We start from the raw sequence: 11,156 nt of genomic DNA on the forward strand, positions 1-11,156 counted from the left end.
GCTTAAGCCGAGAATATCATAAGAATTAGTGTAATATAATTCCAATAAAATATAATAGAAATATCATAATATAATAATAGTTATACTTGATAACAAGGTAAGATTCCAAAATTATGGTGCAACGTAAATAATATTTCCGGTGGCCCTATCTATAAGCAGAGCTTAGCTAAGCTGGAGCTTAAGATCTGTTGGTGCAACCAGGCATTAGGCTCTTAAAGTGGCTAATGTTTTATTCCCTTTTGCTATTCTGGCATCGAGTTCCCCTTTCTCTTTTCCATTATAAATCCTACACCCAGGTATTCAAAATTATCCACTCTTTTAAACCTATAGCTTCTACCACTTACAGGCCTCACACTAAAATCTTCTTCTCTTTTTCTTTTGTCCCTCCCATGATCACATATTTGATTTGGTCTTCATTTAGCTCTAATTCGAATTTCTGTGCTTCTTCAATAATTTTCTTCGCCACTCTTCTGAATACTTTCGCGGTTCTTGCTAAGAGTTAGTTCATCAGCAAATGCCATGCACTGGTGCTCATTTTTCATGATTGTTTTATCTACCTTCATGCTGCATTTTGTCATTTCAATTTATAACACTAAATTGAATAATGTAGTGGATAAAGGATCGCCCTGTCTCAAGCCTTTTGCAACTGTAAATTGATCTGAAATGTGACCGTGCCAAGCATTTTAACAGATATAATTATTTAGTGTCACTTTTACTAGTCTGATCAATTTTTGGTAACCTTTCTAGCCTTCGTCACTCACTAGAAAGGTTACTAGAGCCCTAAACCCTGTCTTATGGCAACATAACATAAATTTAAATACAAAAATGAGGATGTACGACGCTATTCTGAAACCAATTTTAACGTATGGCTCCGAAGTGTGGCAAATGACAAAAAAATCCGAAAATAAGCTGCTTACTACTGAAATGGATTTTTTTAGAAGATCTGCCAGAATATCGAGATGGGACCATGTTCGAAATGAACAGATCAGAGAAAAAGTAGGTAAGCAGAAAACAATTTAAGTCTGTTCTGTCGGACAAAATACATGTGACGTTTTCGTGGTCTGACCATTCCAAATTTTTAACCTGTTCCACAATTAAACTTCCCCTGTTCCAGTGTTCCCATATAACAAAGTTTGTCCGACTAGACACCCTTAAGCTATTAACAAATTTTCAGCTTGCTCTTAATCAACTTTTTTTTCATACGCGGGATCCAGACCTATAAGCTTTATTAGTACATTATTATTAATACAAAAAGTCTACGAAATTGGCTAGTTTGTTGTGTTATGTTGATTTGTCAGCTATTTGTCTAATTACCGCATCATTAAATCATCCCTCACTTTTCAATTCTTTTTGTTTGCTGATACAAACAAGTCCCTGAATCCCTGAATCTTTACCCGTGCGTCATCATTTAAAGCATACGAAATAAGTCGATGCTAAGTCGGAAATTGAAATTTACTAAACGCAACAGCAAGTGACAGTAAGTGACTTGCTGTTGCGTTTAGTAAATTTCAATTTCCGACTTAGGATCGACTTATTTCGTATGCTTTAAATGATCACGCACGGGTAAAGATTCAGGGACTTCATAACCGTACATTAGGAAACTGATAATTAATTAATGAATTGATTATTTTTATTGGATCTTCTCTTTCATTTAAAAACATTTTAAAGAGTAACCTTGTGACTGCTGTTCCTCAGATCAAAACCTACATACGTAGTTCAGATTTTTTCTTCGTTTAAACTTCTTAATTTGTAATGTATGTATAATCTAGCTATTATATTTGTGAACGAAGTGAACGAAGGCCCGTCGCATCAGTCTGTTTACTTACTGTAGTAGCCTTATGACTAAAGTGTGAATTTTTGTTTTGTCGTAAGTAAAATGTTATATTTAAGTGAAAGTTTTACTTTAATAAAATTATTTTCTGGTATCTCTGTCTGGTCTCCTTCAGTGTTCAGCCTTCTTTGCTCCAACAATCCGTTGGTTTGCAAATTTTAGAAACCACGAAGGTGTTATCAGAAAATTGGCCCCAATAAAGTTTTGTTTTTAATAATAATTTTATTAAAGCAAAACTTTCGCTTTTTTTAACAGATGTCGCCACGACATCCACACCATCATGTTATTTCGTCGTGAATCGATACTGGCAGCCCGAATTTTAGTTTGTTCAGAGATAGTCAAATATGCACTCTCTGATTATAACCTAATAAGATTTGAAACCGGTTAGGTGCTTTTGATGCTCTCTGAACAAACTGAAATATAAAACGGCTCTTGTTTCGTTTTAAAACGAAATGATTATTTATAAAACGTTATATATTTTTTAGTCTTTTTTCAGTTGCGATGGACTTTGTAACATTTGATTTATTGTTTTGATCTTGAACTTGAACTAATTTTGTGGAATAGCTTCTTAACGACGAAGCAGTTATCAAAGATTTTCTGGTATTAGCCAAAAATTCATTGGTGAATACATGTGCTAGTGCTAGAAAATATGTCAAGTTGATAAGGTAACTACAAACTTTATTTGACATGGTCATAGCTTAAAGTGGTGGTGTGTAATTATTCTTTCCTGACGTTTCATCTGCAATAATTGTGACAGATATTATCACAAAAGATCCAATAGTGGTCATAATTATCGTTCACTGATGACTTTTTTTAAATATCATCAACGATTTATAGCCTTTAAACAACTCCCTCAATCTCTACCTTTGTCTGAAATAGTATTGCTATTTCCTGGTGTGTCTGAGTAGAGATTTTTATTTGGAGACCCACCTCCTAGTTAGATCTAGAACATCCTCTTTGGTGGATGTAATGTTTATTTTTTAGTTTAAGCTGTTATTGATTGCTATTTGAACAGCTCCTATCTCCAACCTAAACAGCAGAGATTAATGATCTTTTCTTTTCTATCAAACAGTTGGCAGTCTATTGCGGTCAAATACCGATGTAGTTGCATTTCGAGTAGGGACACATGCAGTTCCCGGATAGTTTCATTCATTTTTATAGACTTGATGTCATTTAATTTAACACTTTTAAGTATGTAATTTTTATTAGGGTGCCTGTCCGTTCCGAACGTTGGCGATCATTCTGGCTATGATGACTTTGTTGGTTGCTATACGGAATAGTTGTGTTGAGGTCTTTCTATACCATCCTCTCAGGTTAGCAAGCCAGAATATTCTTCTTCGTCCTGGGGCCCATGTAATCATCAATTTAAACGTACCACTGTTTGGTTTTGCCGTTATGTATGCAAGTACTTCAAAGTTCACTAAAGATGGACTGATAAGTCCAAAAACATTCGTGCTGGGCAACTACTGTAATCCATTTGGATTTTTAATTTATTTTTTAATTAAATATTTATGCCAGTTATTACAACAGTAGTCTTTTTACTTCTATGTTAAAGTTTTTTTAACTAAATGGTATACAGCCAATTTTTGTTTTGGATTTATGAAATTGCAATAATTTTCTGTAATAAATCTCTGATCTGAATGGAGCAGCGGTCAACACACTGCAAATTATCTGTAGGTTTATCATCGAATTATTACTATATTGATGAAAAAAACGACTGTTAAGATTATACTTGTATAGAATCGTTTAGATAGAAAAAATTAAATTTGTATTTGAATTGTTTATATTGTCTCTAAATGATATTGGATTTTTTATTCTATCGTATTTATTATTAATATTGTATAGATTGTCACATGTTTCTTAAACTACTTTTCTTTCCACAATTATTTTTCAAATAAATATTGTTACGAAGATGTACGTGTTTCATTTATTATAAGTACATTGTGTATTATTGTAGAAATGAAATAATATTTTTATACACTTTTAAAATAATTTTCTTTTCACATTCATTCAATTTCAGTATTTCAGATACATTGAAGATCATTGGAAAATTTTTGAAACATGTTTTGAGATAGTTGAAGTCTACAGAAAATTATGTTTTTTAAATTTGTCAAAGATAGAAACAAAGATATAGGGTAATATGTTGATGTAGATTTTGCAAACAATCAAACTACCCAAAAAGTATTGTACATCAATCAAGTTAGTAAAAATAAGCCTTTTTTCGACATAACTAAAAGGACGAGGTTTTACAGTTGAAATAATATGTACTATGAGATATTACAAAAAGACTGCCATCTTGGGATTCATCAATTTTTTAGTGGAACAATTTTTAAATAAACAATCAAAACGTTAAACTTGTTTATTTGGAGATTTGACGTCCACAAGTAACTTTTTCAGAAAAAAAGATACATCGAATGAGATACGCTAAATGAAAATCGGTTAATAAATAAAAAAGTTATTGCAAAACGGACGACAAAATCGCTGTCTTTGAATATTGTTAATAACAATTTTATTGTTTATTAAGGTTAGTTCAAATGTACCTAATCTTGAGGGTATTATGGTGTTTGAATGGTGTGCAAAAAATGGTCCAGATATGTTACATAGTTTTGCGAAATTGAATTTGTTTATAAAATTATTTGAAAAACGAGCTAATTTCTGAGGCTGGTTCAGTTAATTTGGCTGAATGGATCTCAATAATCAGGGGCTTATTTCCTTCGTTAAGATGTATATTAATAACCTATGAACAAAAAGTAAAAAAAATACATTTATGTACACAAAATTATTTTTTAATAAATAGCACTTTGTAAGCTTATAAACAATTACAATAACTCCGTAGAAATTAGATCAAATTAAATGGCAATAAAAAATAGGGAAATCTGGTTAAAATACAAAACTTTCAAAACAAAAATAAATGTTCTACCACCCTTGGGGGCTGAGATGGCCCCTTTTTTTAATCACTGTTACGTTAAGTAACAACATTAAGAGCTGAAATTAACCAAACTTTTATAAGAAAAGTCAAAGTTTTTATATCAAAATTTTTAGCAAGAAAAAATATTACAACTTGTTTAAACATGACTGTTATAAACATATATAAGGTTAATAACATTTTTATTGAGAATTAGACGTAAAGTATATTTTATATTAATTATTAAGGGTGGTTAATATAATCTAGCACACTGCATATGCAATGAAAAGTGTGTTAACGAGTCAACAAGTAATTCATAATAAAAATTCATAATAAAAACATTCATAAATAAATTTATATTTGTCAACCTAGCCTTTGTAATATTCCATCTAGATAGATTCTTTCGTACCACGTATCTCTAGAGTAAATATTTAATGAGGAAGAATCGTTTTACTCGTTTTGAAGAAAGTCTTCAAAAAATGGCTGTGATTTCGTCCGTTAGTATGCCACAAGCTGTAGCTACGGGTGTACCATTTATAAGAGTTTTCATTAGAATAGTAGTCAGCACCATGTCCATTTGGAGTTTTCAGAATAAAACTACTCAGAAGAATAATTGGAGAAAAACTCTCGATCCTACATATGACTTACTTTTCTTCTTCTTCTTATGCAATCCACTAATGGATGTTAGCGATCACGTTTGACCATTTTTCTCTATCCCTTGCAGTATGTTTTAGGTCTCCTATGTTTCTTAGCCATGTCCATTGTTTGACATTACGGAGCCATGACATTTTCTTCCTGCCCACTCCCCTTCTTCCTTCGATCTTTCCTTCAATTAAGGTTTGCAGAAACTGGTATCTTTAGTTTCTAATTAGGTGCCCCAGGTATGCCGTTTTTCTCTGTTTAATTGTGCAATTGTCGTTTCTGTACCAATTCTGAATCCTGTATATTATTTATTCTATAATTAAAACTAAACTGATTTAAAAAACAATATTAACTAGCCGAATAAAACGATGAATCGCTAGAGTAAATAGCAATCACGGGTCGATTTTCAGTGTTCAAACATTCATGGAATATTTATGTTCAGAGGGACTCGCTAATGGGCAATACGTCATGTGTTGAAGGCTCTTAATAATAGATGATATTTTACCCCGAAATTAAATGTGGTGTATCGATAGCACGGCTGTGTATTCTGCCATACATAATTAAAAAGTAGGTAGATAACAGCAGGTTTGAATTAAAGTTGGGGTTTAACGGAGTATTTTTTTAATAGTAAAATATGCTAAATTTGCAGTTACTCGAGCATTGTGGGGACCTATTGGATTGTGAAGATTAGGTCCTAAAACCAAAAAAAGTTAAGTAAAGTTTTACATTTAAGTGGCGACTTTTCATTTTTTAATTTAATTTTTCATTTCTAACAATCGTTTTTTCCGATTATAGCGCCATTTATCCATAATTGGAAAAAATATCTCGAATAAAAGTTACTTATTTTTACGTAAGGAATCCAAATCTGCAATAGAAAATGGGGGCTCCTACTTAATATATTAAAGTAACCCCCCACCCCACCTCCGTGGGGGATCGTGGTTAGTGTCAGTCGATAGATTTTGCAAAAATGTTGAATACATGTATTTTTCAGTTTTTCGATCTGATATATCTGTGGTTCCAAGGAAAAGGGGCATGAGTAACATTTTTTCTTGAAATCGTCAAAACGGTTTAACGAAAATTATTTTAAATGTTCTATTTGGTAAAAGGCCACATGTCTGAAAAATGTAATGCATTTATTCATTAGGGCCATTCAAAAATTAGGCATGAGTTAATATTTTATCTACACCAATAAAGAACAGGGACTCGACTTAAATTACGCCTATTAAATGGCACGCAGCGCAGGGTTTTACTTTTGGAATAAGGCATCTTGTCGACTTAGTTCTGGAATGCTCTACGGAACGGCTCAGAACTCACAGGCGCTTCTTACGGTTAACGTTGTTTAAAGGGTTTTTATGTGTTTATTTTATACCTTTGTGTAAATAATACAGCTATTTAAGTGAAAATTTAATAAATAATATCGTTGAAAATGTCTCAGTCTAATAGAAGCAGACAGATATTACGTTTTGTTGTTGGAAAATGCATCACAATAAGCAGGTTAATACAACATAACTTTTGCCATATTTGGCCCTAGGCAATAACGTAGTCTTTCGTTCTGCGTTTAAATGTTTCAAAAATACTTATTAGTTTTCTCAGGATACAAAAAAATGAATATATTTAAAACACATTGAAAATTTTGACAGGCGACTTTTTGCGCCTTTATTCCCCTTAAATGAAATAATAAAAGTTGTATTATGCTTTGTATAGGAAATTAAGGACTATAATGTGGACCAGCGTACCTAATTATTAGCTATACTGTTAAAGTGTTTGGTTTACTTCTTTTCAGGCACTTCTTCAAGCAGTAACTTTCTTGTAGGAGAACAAATACCAACTGTTAATAAATCTAAAAGTATTGAAGATGGTAACTGGGTGCACATACATATTTTAACTATTTTAAATGTTCCTTCTTTGCCATACATATCTACATTACACTTTTTATAGATGCTTAAGTATGTGTTCTTATTTCCTCTATTGTTAATATTTTTTCTAAAACCCTGTAACCATCTTCTTGATATCGTCCTATTAGAGGTAATTATCACGAAGTGCACTTTTTTGAGATTTTGACATTTTCATCAATTTTATCTTTCAAACACTACGTTATAATAGTGTATTATTTGTGTGGATTTAATTATCTGTTCGGCGATTGACTAAAGAAATGAGTTTAAATTTCCTTGTAATGGATAGCTGTAACATACCTAATCTATTTTGTGGTTAAGCAGGCTGATTAAGCAGACGACTGGTATTGTATTGCTTAACCTGAGTATTATATTTTTGTTCCTTATCTTTTCGGCGATTGATTACAGAAATGAGTTTAAAATAAATTTCTTTGTATGTAACAGATAGCTTACGTAAAGCGTTTTCATAGTCTACTTTGCGACTTTTGTGGTTGTCAGTATTTTAGTGCCAAAAATATTTTATTACATATTAATTTATTTTGGAAGAAGGACACATTGTTCATTTTTTAAATAGTAGACTATTATTTTTGATAGTTCCTTAGAAGTCAGCAAAATTTTATATACCTTTGTATAATATTTAAGTATAAAAATGAATCCCAAATTCACTTCTCAAAATCCAATAATTGTGTTCATGGAAAAACCACAACCACATGTGACTTTTTGAACTTTTCCAAACTTTTAAAAGGGCCACTTCAACTAAGACATTTTGATATAAATGGAAGCAAATTTGTGTGGCACGATATTAGATTGATTTCATATGGCACTGATGAAGGCATTGTTAAGTACAAAACATCCCTAAAACAAGAAGAACCATTTAAGTGGATTTCATTTTGCCAAAGGGAAAAATCGAAGGGTCCATTGCAACCCGAAAGGTGCAACACCGGACCCTTGAGCTCTTCAGCATAAGCAGAGAGAAAAAGAAAGATTTACTAAGTATTTTGAATTTAATAGATTCAGAATGCCATGCATTTTATGAAAATTAACCAGACGGCAACAATGTCAGTGATGCAGATTATGTTTGTGATTCGGACGATATGTTTCAATAATATCCTAAACAAAATTTCCAAATAAATAATTAAAAAAACCTCTCTTTTATTTACACACTGACAATACAAAGGATGGATAACAATAATGTGTTACCTGTTTTATAATTTGGAAAAGAGACATATGTCACAAAACTAATAAAAAATAATAATAATTCAAAAAGTACAATATTACACAAATATCACAAAAGAAGATTAATTAATAAATCATCCTTACTCTGGTTAGAAAGGCTTTATATATATTGTTATTTTGAAATATTTAGTTCGCGCATAGCTTCTATTTACTCTTTTGCTAATATTGGCAAATCCTAAAAATGACTAACTAGGTGACTTATGCCCCTTTTCCTTTGAACCACAGATATATTTCACGAAATATCGCGGGGTTCCTATTTAAAATTTTAAATTTATCCTCCACCCCTCTGTGATTTGGTGAATGCACAGACTTAACACGAACGCCTCCACCAAAATCTAAGATCCGTTCTAGTCATTCTTTACTCTTTTAAGGATCTTTAAAAAAACGGTAGCTCTAAGAGTAAGTAATGAACAGTTTAAGAATAGCAAAGAGGTTGAAACGAAAAAGGCGATGGACAACCCCAGCTAATTGAAATTATATTCGAAAATATTACCTCAATCATCCAAGATAGCCATCGCTACACCCTTAGCTTAGCTCAGTCACTCAGGTGTGTGTTCGTCTTGTCTTAATCTTAGAAATGAACTATGAAAGTTTGGAATGAAAGCAAACAAAACAAGATTTTTAACTAATCGTGTTTATTGTTCGATAAAGATATAATAAAAATATGACTTAGTAAATGCATTATTAACAAATATATTCAAATTCTTGCCAAAAACTAACAATTTGTCGATTATAGTTATCGATTTGTAGATTATGAGATTTGTAGATTTTATTTATTATAAAATATAATAAATTAATAATAGATGGAAAACACACAAATGGAATCAATACAGCAACCAGCTAGAAGAAGACCAGGGAAACCCAAAAAATTAACAGAAGATGAAAATACACAAACAAAAGCACAAATCACGACAGACAAAGCACAGAAAAAGGATTTAAGCAAGGACGAAAATAGAAATAGAGCAAAAACGAAAAATAAACCTGAAATAGACACAAGAGAGAACATATTTATAGGAGCATGGAATGTACGAACCCTACACGAAACCGGCAAATTGGAGCAGGTAAGCCAAGAGATTGATAAGTACAAATTAGACATTGTCGGACTAAGCGAAACAAGATGCAATGACAGTGGATTAACCCGAGTAGGAAACCAACAACTAATGATATATTCTGGGACCACAGATGTAAATAAATACGAGGAGGAAGTGGCAATACTGCTAGCCCAAAAGGGGAGAAAGGCTCTAGTAGAGTGGGAACCAGTGTCAGAAAGGATTATTTGGGCGAGACTGAAGGCAAGGTATTATTATAACATAATAGTAATAAATGTATATGCTCCTACGAATAAAAACGACGAAAATGAGAAGGAATAATTTTACGAGCAACTACAAACAACGTTTAATAGGACTAAAAATAAATATAGAAGAGATATAAAAATAGTAATCGGAGACTTTAATGCTAAAATAGGAAATGATAATACAGGACATGAACATGTGATGGGAAAGGAGGAAATCGGAGAGAGAAACGACAATGGAAATCGATTAATCGAATTTTGTGAGCAAAATGAACTTTTAATAGGCGGAAGTATCTTTAAACATAAGCGGATACATAAGGAAATATGGAAATCACCAGGAGAGAAATACAACAACCAAATAGATCACATAATAATTGAATATAAATGGAGAAGCTGGCTGCAAGATGTCAGGAGCTTAAGAGGTGCTGATCTGGGGTCAGACCACATGCTAATCAAAGCGAGACTAAAAATGAAATTAGCCAGAGATAAAAATCAAAAAATCAACAAAAGGAGCAAGTACAACGTTGATGCTCTAAAACAAGAATGTATAAGAAATAAATTCAGTGAGAAACTAACAATTAACCGAACAATATCACAACAAACTGGAGAGTCAGTCGAAGAAACATGGAAATATTTTAAAGATGTGATGATAGATACAGCAAAAGAGACAATCGGATTAAAAAGAAGACAAAATAAAAATGGATTACTAAAGATACACTACTACTGATAGAAGAAAGAAAAAAAATCTGAGAAGAAATTCTACAAAAGGAATGATCGGAAGAAGAGAGGGCACTTGAAAGGAAATACAAGGCAAAAAACGCAGAAGTAAAAAAACAAGCCAGAAAAGATAAAAGAAACTATGATGCTACGCTACATATATCAGAAGAAGCAGCGAAACAAAACGACTTACGAACACAATATACAATCTTACGAAACTTAACAGGAAAAGCACAACAAAATATACGAGAAGTAAAGGATAAACAAGGAAATAGAATAAAAAATGAGAAACAAATAATACAAAGATGAAAGGAATACTTCGAAGAGATATATGCTAAGCATGAAATAACTCAAATCATAGAGGATAAAGTAGAATCACCAGAGCTAGAAGTGAATATTGGAGAAATTACAAGGGAAGAAATTGGAAACACCCTACAACTTCTAAAAAATGGCAAAGCCGCAGAAATCGACAATATACCCATTGACATAATAAAATCAGACACCGAGCAGTCAGTAGAGATGCTACATACACTTTTGAATAAAATATGGACGGACGAAGAATTGCCAATGGAGTGGAAGGTGGTATTGATTATAAAAATACCCAAAAAAGGAGACAAATGCAAATGCAACAATTGGCGTGCA

The sequence above is a fragment of the Diabrotica virgifera genome, chromosome 8 (assembly GCF_917563875.1).
Source record: "Diabrotica virgifera virgifera chromosome 8, PGI_DIABVI_V3a".
Lineage (NCBI taxonomy): Eukaryota > Metazoa > Arthropoda > Insecta > Coleoptera > Chrysomelidae > Diabrotica > Diabrotica virgifera.